Genomic DNA, 14385 nt, shown 5'->3' with positions numbered 1-14385 from the left:
GGGAGAGAACCAGGCCAACCAGGAACTGAATCCTTGTGCTCAGTATTCTCGAGCAGCGCAGAGCAGAAGGCGCTGGGTGAGGATGAAGCAAACAGCCGCTGGGGCCCGGGGGTTTCCTGCAGCTCAGCTCCCAGCCGCAACCACGCACCTCGCTCTATCGCCAGCCACGGAGCTCATTGGGCTGCAAGGACAAAGGGCAGGGAGCAGGGCGAGCCCTGGGGACCAACCCCCATTGCATCTCCAAGGGAGCTGCCCACAGCCGGCCCAAAACCCACCCGCATACAAGCAACGCATGAACAAGGGGTTCCTGCCGTTCCAGCGTCCGCCTCACAGATTGCACAGCGCTGCAACCACTAACCAGAGGAGCCCCAGAAACCCTTCGACCCCATTGAGCCGCAAAACAGAAGGAGATCCAACGAGACGCGGAACGGAATTGAAATGCGTGCCCTCAAACAACACTCAGCACAGGTGGAATGAATGCGTGGCACAGGAGGCGCAGAGGGGACACGGGCAGAGGACACAGGGAGGACACGAGGACACAGAGGGAACGTGTCATAAAATGGGCTGCGGCAACGTGGGAGCAGACGGAGTGAGTTTGGAGGCCCAGGTTGGAGATCCCACAATGAGAATCACGAAAGAGGGAACAGAGACGTCACAAGAAGGTGTTGAGCTTAGAAAGAGTTGCAGAGGAACTCTGCAGAACACAGAATCCCTTTACAGAACAGTGCATCAGCTCCAGGCATTTCTGGAGTCGCAACGCTCAGTCACCCAACCAGCGTCACCTTGGGGCTGACTGAAGCATTCCCAAAACAGATGAGAGCAAAAGAAAGGAACGTCCATCAGTGCCTCCGTTACCAGTTCAGAGAAAGGCAGAGAACCCCTTGACTGCCCTCAGAGAACAAGTGGAAGGCATCAGAAGCAGAGGCAGAGCTGACAGAGCTACTGTAAACCAGCTTACAATCCCCACAGAAAGGCAGAGACCAAAACCCCAACAGCCATCAAGAAAGAATCGCTGACCTCTTCCCACGAACCAGAGCTCACCCAGCAATCCACAGGAGGCATCTCCAGGAAGAAACCCTGCCTGTGGGGCTGCCAGCCCTTCAATGAGGCGAGGGAGGGGTGGAGCCAGGCTCAGCCCCATCTGCCCCACGGCTGCATTGCTTCCACCTGTGCAGGCAGGGCTGCACCCCTCACCAGGTGCTCCATCACTGCTTCCGGCTGTGATCTCAAAGTTCCCCTAAAAGCAGGAAGGAAAAAATAAAGTGAAAAAAAAAAAAACAAACAAAGTAATGACCGGCGGCCAATTGGGTCTGCCTGTGTGGCAAGGGGAGGTTTATCCACGGACGAGCGAGGACGGTCCACGTACTTTGCTTCCAGTCTGTCCTCCATGGCAATTGGTGACATTTGTAATAAATAGGGAAGCACAGATTTCAGTGCTGATACAGCGAGGTGCTGAGAAGCTGCACATGCAGCACAAGGGCTGAGATGAGCGGCGTCAATGGAGCGAGTGCTGGCTGCCCAGCTGCCAGGCTCAGCTTACGGCTCCCCAGGGAGAAACGCACGTCATCTCCTCACACAGCAATTAAAGGCCGCTGTGACATTATTGGAGGGTTTGGTGTCCTCAGGGGGTGAAACTGGCAACTGCCTGTATGGCAGCGTGTGGCCTTTTGGCTCCAACAGCAATCCAAACCCCACAGAAACAGAGAGGGACCCAGAAAGCCCCTCAGTGACCTGGGAGCCACAGGGGCCCCACAGGTGGCACCACAGGGACCCACAAATGACACCACGGGTACCCACAAATGCCCCACAGGTGGCACTGCAGGGACCCACAAATGACCCACAGCAGCCTGTGACCCACAAGTGACCCACAGGGACATACAAGTGCCCCGCAAGGGACAAACAACTGAACCACAAGTGCCCCATAAGTCCCCCATAATTGACCCATCAGCGTCCCATAAGTGCCCCACGAGCGTCCTGTCACCAACAAGTGTCCCCCAGGGACCCACAAGTGACTCACAAGTGGCACAGCATGGACCCACAAGTGAGACACACGGCCCCAGAAGTGCCCCACAGCAGCCTGGGACCGTTAACTGGCAAAGGGACCAGGAATTGACCCATAAGTACCCCCACAAGTGGGGCAGCAGGGACCCACAAATGACTGATAGCAGCCTGGACCCTAAAAGTGACACATCAGTGCCCCACAAGCGCCGCATAAGTGACCCACAGGTCCCACATCTGCTCCCACGGCTGCCTTGCTTCCACCTGTGCTCACAGGGCTGCACCCTTCACAAGCTGCTCCAGCACTGCTTCACATGCACTCCCCATACAACTCGCCCACCACCCCATTTTGGGGGCACCGACCCCCACCCCGCTGTCACAGCCGTGCGCCGAGGGCACCATCCCCCCACCGCGCACGGCCATCAACTCCTCCCAGCACTCCACGCGCCCCACGGGCAGCCCCCAATGCGCGGAACTGCCGCCGCCTACCACCGAATCCCGGCATCGATCCGATCCGGCAGGAAAGTTCTTGCCGTGGTCTCTGCTGCCACCGCGTGGCCAACGCGCGGAACTGCCGCTGCCTGCCGCCGAGTCCCGCCAGCGGCAAAACACATGCGCCCAGAAATGCGGAAGTGCCGATCTAACCGCTCTGCGCAGCTCATCCGCCGCTCTCTATGGTGATTAGTCCTCCGGCTAACAGCGAATATACGCCCGTCACCTTCAAAACAGCAACTGTCTCGAAAAACCACTACGGCTACGGGCAAGCAGCCGATTCCGGACCGCCGGCTCAGCGATATATTCTCCCCCGCTAATCCAGGATGCCCCTCGTCTATTTCCGCCGTTTGATGCCCGAGCCCACCCAGGAACGGAAACGGACCGGTTCGGCTCACAGCTGCCCCTCAGCGCCTTGTGGCATCCAACTCGCTCGCCTCCCGGTGAACCAGCAAACGTCCCCTTCCAACCCTAGCCCTGCACCGTCCTCCAGCCGTTTAAAAGCCCCCGCAGCAGCAGTGCAACGCTGCTCGGAGCGACTCGGAGGGGCTCGGAGCTGCTCGGAAGGGCTCGGAGGGGCGCAAAAGCGGCTCGGAGCGGCACGAAAGTGGCTCGGAGCTGCTCGGAACGACTCGCAGCGGCTCGGAGCAGCTCGCAGCGGTGCGAAAGCTGCTCGGAGCGGCTCGGAGCTTCTCCGAGAGGCTCGCAGTGGCTCGGACGGGCTCCCAGCGACTCGGAGCGGCTCGGAACGACTCGGAAAGGCTCGGAGCTGGTCGGAAGGACTCGGAGCTGGTCGGAAGGACTCGGCGCGGCACGAAAGCGGCGCAGAGCTTCTCCGAGGGGCTCGGAGCTGCTCGGAAGGGCTCGGAGAGACTCGGAGCGGCTTGCAGTTGCTTGGAGGGGCTCGGAGCGATTCGCAGCGGCTCTGGAGATTCTCAATCGCGTTACCGGTGTGCAGCAGCACCGACACGAGCATGTCTCGGGAAAGCAATACATTTGAGCAAATCCGGGCTCTGTAACGCACTATATATACGCGCCGGTTTCTGCCACGCAAGGCGCACACACCAGCCGCGGCACGGTAACACGCATGCGCCAGCTCAGCACCGAACAGCGTATGCGGCTTCTTGGCACAGCATCGCGCATGCATCGGTTACTGCGTGTAGCCCGCATGCACCGACTTCATGCAGGCAGTACACATGCACCTTCCTGGACATCGCACTGCGCATGCGTCAGTTTCCTCACCGCAGAGCGCATATGCAATTCTCCTCACCGCAGCGCGCATGCAGAAAGTCCAAACAGGACTCTTTCGTGCAAAATTCACATCTGCTTTTCCATGCTCGTTGTTGGGCACCGATTGGTTACGCGGGGACATAAGAGACCGCGGAAAAAGTTGGACGCAGTTCCGCATACTGGCCACACAGGGACAGCTCAGAGAGAGGAAATCACTTCGCTGTAGTTCCGCATATCGGCCACACGGGGGAAGTAGAGACGGCGGAAAGCACTTCACTGCAGTTCCAAATATCGGCCACACGAGGGCAGAATAGAGAGAGGAAAAAACTTCGTTGCAGTTCCGCATATCGGCCACAGGAGGGCAGCACAGAGAGCGGAAAACACTTCGTAACGCTGCACTGCGCATGTGCCAACTTGATCACTGCACTGCGCGTGCGCCTCACTTCATGCTCTACGACGCATGCGCCACTCTCGCAGCGCACTGCGCACGCGCCATTCCCGGCGCAGCACTACGCATGCGTTTACTGCCGAGTTCGCACGGCGCATGCGCTAGTTTCACCGCTCTGCGCATGTGCCATCTTGGTCGCTGCACTGCGCGTGCGCCTCACTTCATGCAGTACGGCGCATGCGCCGCTCTCGCGGCGGCACTGCGCATGCGCTGGTCCGGACGCACGCGCAGTCGATTCGCAGCGCACTGCGCACGCGCCATTCCCGGCACTGCACTGCGCATGCGTTTTCGTCCGAGTTCGCAAGGCGCATGCGCCAGTTTCACCGCTCTGCGCATGTGCCAATTGGGTCGCTGCACTGCGCGTGCGCCTCACTTCATGAAGTACGGCGCATGCGCCGCTCTCGCGGCGGCACTGCGCATGCGCTGATCCGGACGCACGCGCAGTCGATTCGCAGCGCACTGCGCACGCGCCATTCCCGGCACTGCACTGCGCATGCGTTTTCGGCCGAGTTCGCCGGGCGCATGCGCCAGTTTCACCGCACTGCGCACGTGCCAACTTGGTCGCTGCACTGCGCGTGCGCCTTACTTCATGCAGTATGGCGGTTGCACCGCTCTCGCAGCGGCAATGTGCATGCGCTCGTCCAGATGCACGCGCAGTCGATTCGCAGCGCACTGCGGACGCGCCAGTCCCGTTGGAGTTCCGCATGTCGGCCGCACGGGGGCACTGCAGAAACAGCGGAAAGAACTTCAGTGCAGTTCCTCATACTGGCCACAGGAGGGCTGCCCAGACAGCGGAAAAAATTTGGTTGCAGTTCCGCATTTCGGCCACACGGGGGCAGCGCATAGAGCAGAAAAAAACTTGGTTGCAGTTCCACATATCGGCCACACGGGGGCAGCGCAGAGAGCAGAACAAAACTTGGTTGCAGTTCCACATATCGGCCACACGGGGGCAGCGCAGAGAGCAGAAAAAACTTGGTTGCAGTTCCGCATATCGGCCACACGGGGGCAGCGCAGAGAGCAGAAAAAACTTGGTTGCAGTTCCGCATATCGGCCACACGGGGGCAGCGCAGAGAGCAGAAAAAAACTTGGTTGCAGTTCCGCATATCGGCCACACGAGGGCAGCCCGGACAGCGGAAAACACTTCGTTGCAGTTCCGCATATCGGCCACACGAGGGCAGCGCACAGAGCGGAAAAAACTTCGTGGCAGTTCCGCATGCTGGCCACACGAGGGCAGCACGGACCTCGAAATGACATTCCAGTGCGTGAAAACACAGAAAAGAAATTGAGGGGAAGGGAAACAACGAAGAAAACGAGGAAAACTTGGACAAAGCCAGCAAATTTGCGCTTAGTGCTTATGAATATCTGTCTGTAAATAATAATAAATAATAAATAATCACTGGAAAATTGATGTTGTCATGCTTTTTATTCTATTTTTTTTTTCATCCAGCATCATCAGAGGTGATGAAAAACCCAGTGTCAATCTGAGAGATGCGTGCAGCAAAGCCAAGCATTTGCTTTTGGCACCGAATCCCAAACCCCACAGAAACAGGGAGGCTGCAGCGAGCGTCCTTCCTGCAGCCACTGCCCTCCTCGAGTCAGACATCGCTGACGTACTGCAGTCCCCCATTTCTGCTGTGGCAGAAGAGACAGATCATCTCCAGAAAGCACTCCCTGAACAACTTGCTGACGGGCCTGGGGCACCAGCCCCATTCTGGGAGCTCCAGGGGCACCATCACCCCACTGCGCACGGCCATCAACTCGTCCCAGGACTCCACGCGCCCCATGGGCAGCCACCAATGCGCGGAACTGCCGCCGCCTGCCGCCGAGTCCTGCCAGCCGCACAACTGCCTCATGCGCCCAGAAATGCGGAAGTGCCGATCTAACCGCTCTGCGCAGCTCATCCGCCGCTCTCTATGGTGATTAGTCCTCCGGCTAACAGCGAATATACGCCCGTCACCTTCAAAACAGCAACTGTCTCGAAAAACCACTACGGCTACGGGCAAGCAGCCGATTCCGGACCGCCGGCTCAGCGATAGATTCTCCCCCGCTAATCCAGGATGCCCCTCGTCTATTTCCGCCGTTTGATGCCCGAGCCCACCCGGGAACGGAAACGGACCGGTTCGGCTCACAGCTGCCCCTCAGCGCCTCGTGGCATCCAACTCGCTCGCCTCCCGGTGAACCAGCAAACGTCCCCTTCCAACCCTAGCCCTGCACCGTCCTCCAGCCGTTTAAAAGCCCCCGCAGCAGCAGTGCAACGCTGCTCGGAGCTCCTCGGAGGGGCTTGGAGGGGCTCTGAAACGCTCGGAGCTGCTCGGAACGGCACGAAAGCGGCTCGGAGCGAGCTGCTTGGAAGGGCTCGCAGCGACTCGGAGGGGCTCGGAGCTGCTCGGAAGGACTCGGAGCGGCGCGAAAGCGGCTCGGAGCGGCTCGGAGCTCCTCGGAGGGGCTCGTAACGACTCGCAGCGGCTCGGAGCGACTCGGAGGGGCTCGGAAGGACTCGGAGCGGCTTGCAGCTCCTCGGAGGGGCCCGGAACGACTCGGAAAGGCTCGGAGCTGCTCGGAAGGACTCGGAGCGGCACGAAAGCGGCTCGGAGCGAGCGGCTCGGAGCTGCTCGGGAGGGCTCGCAGCGGCTCGCAGCGGCTCGGAACTTCTCCTAGGGGCTTGGAGGTCCTCGGAGCGGCTTGGAGCTCCTCAGAGGGGCTCGGAACAACTTGGAGGGGCTCGGAGCTGCTTGGAAGGACTCGGAGCAGCACGAAAGCGGCACGAAAGCGGCGCGGAGCTTCTCCGAGGGGCTCGGAGCGGCTCGGTGGGGCTCGGAGCTCCTCGGAAGGGCTAGGAACGACTCGGAGTGGCTCGGAGCTGCTCGGAAGGACTCGGAGCGGCGCGAAAGCGGCTCGGAGCGGCACGAAAGCGGCGCGGAGCTTCTCAGTGGGGCTCGGAGCTGCTCGGAAGGACTCGAAGCGGCACGAAAGCGGCTCGGAGCGTCTCCGAGGGGCTCGGAGCGGCTCGGTGGTGCTCGGAGCTCCTCGGAGGGGCTAGGAACGACTCGCAGCGGCTCGGAGGGGCTCGCAGCGGCTTGGACGGGCTCGGAGCGGCTCGGAGCTGCTCGGAACGGCTCGGAGAGACTCGCAGTGGCTCACAGCGGCTCGGAGATTCTCGATCGCGTTACCGGTGTGCAGCAGCACCGACACGAGCATGTCTCGGGAAAGCAATACATCTGAGCAAATCCGGGCTCTGTAACGCGCTATATATACGCGCCGGTTTCTGCCACGCAAGGCGCACACACCAGCCGCGGCACGGTAATACGCATGCGCCAGCTCAGAACCGAACAGCGTATGCGGCTTCTTGGCACAGCACTGCGCATGCGTCGGTTACTGCGTGTAGCCCGCATGCACTGACTTCATGCAGGCAGTACACATGCGCCTTCCTGGACATCGCACTGCGCATGCGTCAGTTTCCTCACCGCAGAGCGCATATGCAATTCTCCTCACCGCAGCGCGCATGCAGAAAGTCCAAACAGGACTCTTTCGTGCAAAATTCACATCTGCTTTTCCATGCTCGTTGTTGGGCACCGATTGGTTACGCGGGGACACCAGAGACCGGGGAAAAAATTTGATTGCAGTTCCGCATATCGGCCACACGAGGGCAGCACAGAGAGCGGAAAAAACCTCGTTGCGGTTCCGCCTATGGGCCACACGAGGGCAGCAGAGACCGCAGAAAAAACTTTGTTGCAGTTCTGCATATCGGCCAAAAGAGGGCAGCACAGAGACCGAGGAAAAAACCTCGTTGCAGTTCCGTATATCGGCCACACGGGGGCAGCACAGAGAGTGGAAAAAAACTACGTTGCAGTTCCGCATATTGGCCACACGGGGGCAGTGCAGAGACGGCGGAAAAAACCTCGTTGCAGTTCAGCATATTGGCCACAGGAGGGCACCAGAGACCGCTGAAAAAACTTCGTTGCAGTTCCGCATATCGGCCACACGGGGGCAGCAGAGACCGCGAAAAAAACTTCATTGCAGTTCTGCATGCTGGCCACACGAGGGCAGCAGAGACCGTGGAAAAAAACCTCGTTGCAGTTCCGCTTATCTGCCACACGAGGGCAGCACAGAGAGCGGAAAAAACTTCGTGGCAGTTCCGTATACTGGCCACACGAGGGCAGCACGGACCTCGCAATGACATTCCAGTGCGTGAAAACACAGAAAAGAAATTGAGGGGAAGGGAGACGACAAAGAAAACGAGGAAAACTTCGACAAAGCCAGAAAGTCAGAATGCCCCAAATCTTTAACCCTTTACTGTGTACTTAGTGGAAGAAAAACAGGTATTTCACAAGAGGGTTATAAGTTCAGTAAAGGCCAGTACTATATACAGAAAACACTAAAAGCTTCTTATGCACAAACACAATCAACATCACAGAAGAGAAACACAAAACAGCCACGCAACTCTTCGAAGAAACGTAGCAGTAACAGCTTCCAGGTACTGGCCTCACCCCTCTGAGAACCCATCCGGGTCCCCCAAGGCTTGTAAATATCCACTGGATCTTTCTTGATATCGTGCGATTTGTCATCATTTCTTTCATTCACAACCAGTGCCAGGATCTGCCGCAGGGCGTTCTGACCACAGGCTGAACCATTTTAATAACAGTAGGGTTTCCAGGTACAGTCTCGAGAATTTGGTCTAATTTGACACAAAGGAAGAACTAATGTGAAACATGAGGTATGTATACGTCATCACGAGGTGTGTTTCTCAGCATCCCCCTTGGGAAACAGGTAATGGATTTGTCATAAAAGTCTCAGAACAGCAGTAACATGCAATGCTATATAAGAGTAGTATGAGAATACTTTGTGAGGAGGCAAGGAACTTTATGATCTCCATCTGGGAAGCACCAGCACCACCTGCCTGCAGACTCCTCTTTGGCAACTGTTCCAGATCCAGCTGTACATTTTGTTCCAGAGCACAACTCAAATCTACAAAGGAAACAAAGGGAGTTTTACATAAGCAGAAGAAAAAGAATGGTATATTTCCTTCAGTATTTAAAATAATAAAGTAAGCAATCAAGACAAAAGCCATTGCTACAATACCACTATGGGAAATATAGAAGCAGAGAAGAAAGCATCCACATTTCTCTAAACCTCTGCTCAAGAAAAAAATAAAAAAGAATAAAAGGAAAAAAGTACATTTCTTTAGACATTACTTGTTTGAAAGCACATACCACCCTCACACTTTAAAACCATAAAAAAAAATGCATAGAGAATTTCCTCCAACAATACATGTATTTGGTCTGGGCAGCAAGTGCTGCAGCTCTGGTATCATAAAGAACTGAAGTTGTAAGCACCAAGCTGCAGACAAATCAGTTCAACATACCTATAGACAGACAGAATCCTTAGGTAGGACAGCCAGTGAAAACATCAACCAGAGCACCTGATTCTCAGCCTTCTCATTCCTTTTTGAAATCCTAAAGGCCTCCCTGTTAGCTCCACCACTGGCCTGTAAAGCCTGAGCTTGCAGTCTGTTGGCAGTCCTTGTCACTGGACAGCAGAGAATTCAGATTGGACTGAATTTTAGGAAGGCATTACATTAGATCAAAAATAATGCCTCCCTGAGCATGGAAATATGGGCTAAAGACAAACAGCTTAATTCCTAAAGAACAAAGTTAATTCCTCCTTTCCAGATTACAGAAAGGATTAACATTAGACCAGAGGAGCAGAAAGGAGGGACAGTTTAGCATTATCTGCAAATTAACATGGGACATCACACATGAACAGCTTCAATTCTAGAAAGTGCCCAAACTGAAGCAACAGCAAGGCTGCAGCTCATGCTACAACATACCTGATCTCCTCCTGCAACACTGCTAGGGAAAACCAATGCAACAGATATTCTTCTCTTTGACTGGACACAGTCACGCAGCTTGAAGATAACTGAATCCATGAACTCTATGCATTTGCTTGCAGGCATCTGAACAAGCAGCTTGTCCAACTACACCGGGCTACTCTGCAACAAGAAGAAAAACTGCTGCATGCATGCATCCATAAAGACCAGTACCACAAAGAACTACGGTGCCCCAGCACTGCAGCGCATTGCAAAGACTGAAGTGTGCTCTAGCAGCAGAATGAAAAGCTGCATACTGAAGGAAGCAGAACAGATACCGACAGGCTTCCAGCTTTTTTCCCCCTCTTTGCTGAAAGCTTTCAAATATATAAATAGAATAAAATATGGAATAGTGTTAATCTCTAAGAATATTTATACAAGTATGAAAATATTTTTTTCAGTTCACATGATGTATGACATACCACTGAATATAAGGTAACTAATTTATGTCAGTGACATTGACAAATGACATGAGCAACACGTCTATTACATACACATCATTACATAATATTACAGGTAGGTAGAGAAACGGACTCTATGTATTCAAATGCTTCCTTGTAACACGGAGCAGCACACATCAGGAAGTACCAGCACATACATGCAGACGCAGAGCGACTTTGCACACAGCCAACAGCAACAGGGCACAGGAGAGGCAGCGGCGTCAATGCAGGGAAGCCATCGCGTCCCACCGCAGGGAGCGACCATCCCTTGGCCCCGACAGCTGCTCCGCGCTCACTCTCCAGAGAAGATGCTTGGGCAGCGATGTGGTGGTGATGGTATGGAAAAAGAACTGGAATAAACTATTATTAAAATTCCAGTAAAGTGATTCTTGTCCCTGCCCTACAGCAAAGGGGGGCTGAGAGCTCCCCATTTCGGGTGTGCGTGCATCTGCTCTTTTGCCCATCCATCTTTAGGGGGACGGGGCAATGAGTAGCAGCTTTGTACCAGGCACAGAGAAAATGCAGCAAGATGAGAGTTTCAGGAAAGGAGAGATGCAAAAGATGCCATGCAGATTTGAAAGCCTTGCAGCATCATAAAATACAGCAAAGAGCTCTAAGAGAGAAGTCTGAACAACACAATTAGGGGTGGAGGGAGAGGAGGGCAGGGACTCGGCAGGGGTAAGCATTTCCAGATTCAAGGGCTGCTGTTTCTCATCAAGTTCTCCTTCCATGTCTTGCCCCAAGCCACTCTACACCTTTGACCATGGAACCCCATTGTTATTAACCGTTTATTTTTTGCATCCTGAAGTACTTTGTCTAAATCCCCTTCCACAGACAATTGACAGAAATTCAAAAGGAAAAAAAAAAAAAAAAAAACAAGTTAAAGCAAAACATCTGAATTCTGGTGAACAGATTATCAGAACTTTTAGGAGATAGCCCAAGAAGAGCTCACCTCCAATCACAGCACCAAAACTAGATCACTGCTTCACAGGCAGTAGCGGTGGGGACTTTTCAAGACAACTGAGTGGCCCAAGAAGCCAACAGGTTAAGAGGAGGTGGTTAGCAGGAGACCAGAAATAGGAGGTTTTCATCCATACAGTCTAAATACTGACTTTTAGTATAAAAGACATCACATATTGGCTCAGACTATTTAGCCCTCCTTTCAGGGATACTAGCTAAACAGTAAGCTGGTACTTAAAAGCCTAAACAAAGTCCCCCAAGTTAAAAAAGAAAAACAGAACAAAACCAACACCATGCATGTGCTGTGAGACATACAACTCATGTAGCAAGTTTGTTGTGTCTGGGTATCACCTGCCCTCTGTGGCAAGCTAAGAACTTCTGCAAAGAGACTGGTTGTAAGGCCCAACACCAAAATCATACGTGGTCTTCAATTTGAATGGAGCTTTGACAATATTCTCTAAGCCTAGCTGATGAAATCTCTTAATGCAGTACACCCAAACTAAGACATATGGATTAGAGTGGAAGAAAAGCATCAAATCCTACATTTCTAAAGCTAAACATCTCTGTTCTTATGATGGAGCTCTGGACTAGTTAAATGATCTAAATCTTCCCCTCCTGCACACAGTGACAGGAATTCCCTTCTCTCAAAGATGCATTTTATTCAGCACCTGTGAATGTGGAGTGATTTAAAAGTGCTTATTTCCCAAAGTTCTCAGAGTAGCACTTGTTTTGATACAGGATGGATTCTTCTCCAAAAAACACAAAGGAAAATTTCAGTCCTGTAAAAGTGCAACCTCAGAAGTGACGATGTATCTGCATGTCAGTTTCAGACCCATGACTTTGATGGGAGAACAAACACCTAGGAAAATGTAACTGAATTTCTGGAATAAATTCTGGGGCTTTAAATTTTATTTAAAACCAGGTAAGAAGATTCATGCTATTAGGCATTGTTCTTGCTATCAGGCATTATTAACAGAAAGATAATACCTAATTAAGGATAGGGTTTTTTAATCATGATACTAAATGCAAGTACAATGTAAGACAACAAAACATACGATGTATATGCATAACCATCAAGAACTGTTCCAGCTAATTCCATTCCCTCATTGGCAAGTGGACAGCCGTAGCTCCAATCAGGAAAGATGGAGCAGCAGTGTGCTGATGAGCCAAAATGGGATGCATAGTATCCTGCAGCATTATTATCTGCATGCCAATCCCAGTGAAATTGCTGACTGTTTCTCACTCTTATGTCTCACAATCCACCTGTTTCTGGTTTTCTAGTGTGAGTTTCATACCCATTTAGACCAGCTGAGCCCACCACTGTTTTGCCAGACTACCTACTGTCTTCGATTCCACCACCGAAGTTAATGAACTACGCCACAGCCCACAGAAACTGTTACTTACAAGCACTTCCAGTTACCTCTTTGCTGAGCTTTAGATGCTCCTACTAGGGCAAAAGGTTCTATGTCTGTCAAGGGTAACACTGTAACCAAGACTAAAAACGCTCCTGTTCTAAAGACCTAACATCCTGCTCCTTGCAAATAACACAGTATACCAACAAAACAGATGCTGAGGAGGCCCAAAATGCCCAATTTCTTCTGTCTTGCGATGCGTGTCTGTTACTAAATGTATTCACAGCTACCTTCATTCATGCCTTTCAAAGATTCTTTTGAAGGTTGAGGAAGGTTATCATTTCACTTGTTTAACCTGATACTGAAGATCTAGCAACAAAAGGGCTGTGAGCAACTTCAGTGGTGACCCTCACATGAGCCTGACCAGGTTTCTTCACAGTCTTCTTGAGAGCTGAAGTAAGTCTACCCGATGGGGCCAGGAGGTGGTACCAGATGATCCATGCAAATCCTGAGAGCACGCCTGGTCAGAGAGGTTAGCAGTTTGTTACTTACAGGAGGATTACTCCCATAAATGGTGCAACTGAGTACACAGTGCTCAGCTTCAGAAACATGAGATAAGCTTGCGTCTGCAAAGGAGAGAAAGCAAAGCTATGGAAGTTATGCTAATTATTTCTGCATCCCAGAATGTTTCAGAATACACTGGAAAGTAACAAAGGGTTTCTGTCCCACAAAGCTCAGAGTACAGTCAAAGGTCTAACAAACAATTAATATGCCCAGGGAGACAAGAGAAATGCGACAAAGCCAGAAAATTATATCAAGGTCTGTCACAAATGTTACACAGCCTTGGAAAAGCTGTTGCTTTCACAGTATACAAAGTAAGACGAAGCCACATTCGGAATTATGGAGATCAGTATTTCTGGATCCAGTAAGAAAGCTGGGACACTCCTTTATACAGTAGCCGGTACAACAACAGGGCTTGGAAATGAGAGTAAAATGTAATGGTTTTTGAATGACTGGAACTGCTGGCACTGCTGTTTTCAGTCTGCTTTGGTCTTTGTGCCCCCATTTAAAGACTGTCAAGTTCAACAGTCCTTCCCCTCCCTCTCCCCCCCCCAAAAAAACATATTAACAAATACTGCATTTCAGAAAATAATTTCAAAACAGAAAACTTTATCCTTAGAATGTCTTTATATTAATTTTACATAATTGGCCAACAGCACCCAGTTTCCCTAATTCTGAAAATAAAACAATGCCAAACATTTCAATCACTTAATGAATACATACTCAAGTTTTTACCCTTTAGAGGGAAATGCTGAGAGTGTAGTACCTACTCAAGATCTTCATTCATTTTGTTATCCCTGAAAAACTAATAACTAGATCTGCAGACAGAGGTACTATGCTGCATTATGTCAACGATGTAACTGGCAAAAGCAGACAAGGTTTTGATCACTCAGAGGCCTCTGTCAGGTCCAGAACAGAAGCAACAGATCTAAATAAAATTAGCAGAGTTACACAGAACTCATTTGCTCAGAGTTTAGCTGGGGGCACATCAGGTAGGTCACCTCTGAGAGGCAAGATGCTGACTTTCTTTAAAATAAA

The sequence above is a fragment of the Tympanuchus pallidicinctus genome, unplaced genomic scaffold (genome assembly GCF_026119805.1).
Source record: "Tympanuchus pallidicinctus isolate F22 unplaced genomic scaffold, pur_lepc_1.0 scaffold22, whole genome shotgun sequence".
Lineage (NCBI taxonomy): Eukaryota > Metazoa > Chordata > Aves > Galliformes > Phasianidae > Tympanuchus > Tympanuchus pallidicinctus.
This window is presented reverse-complemented; position numbering follows the sequence as displayed.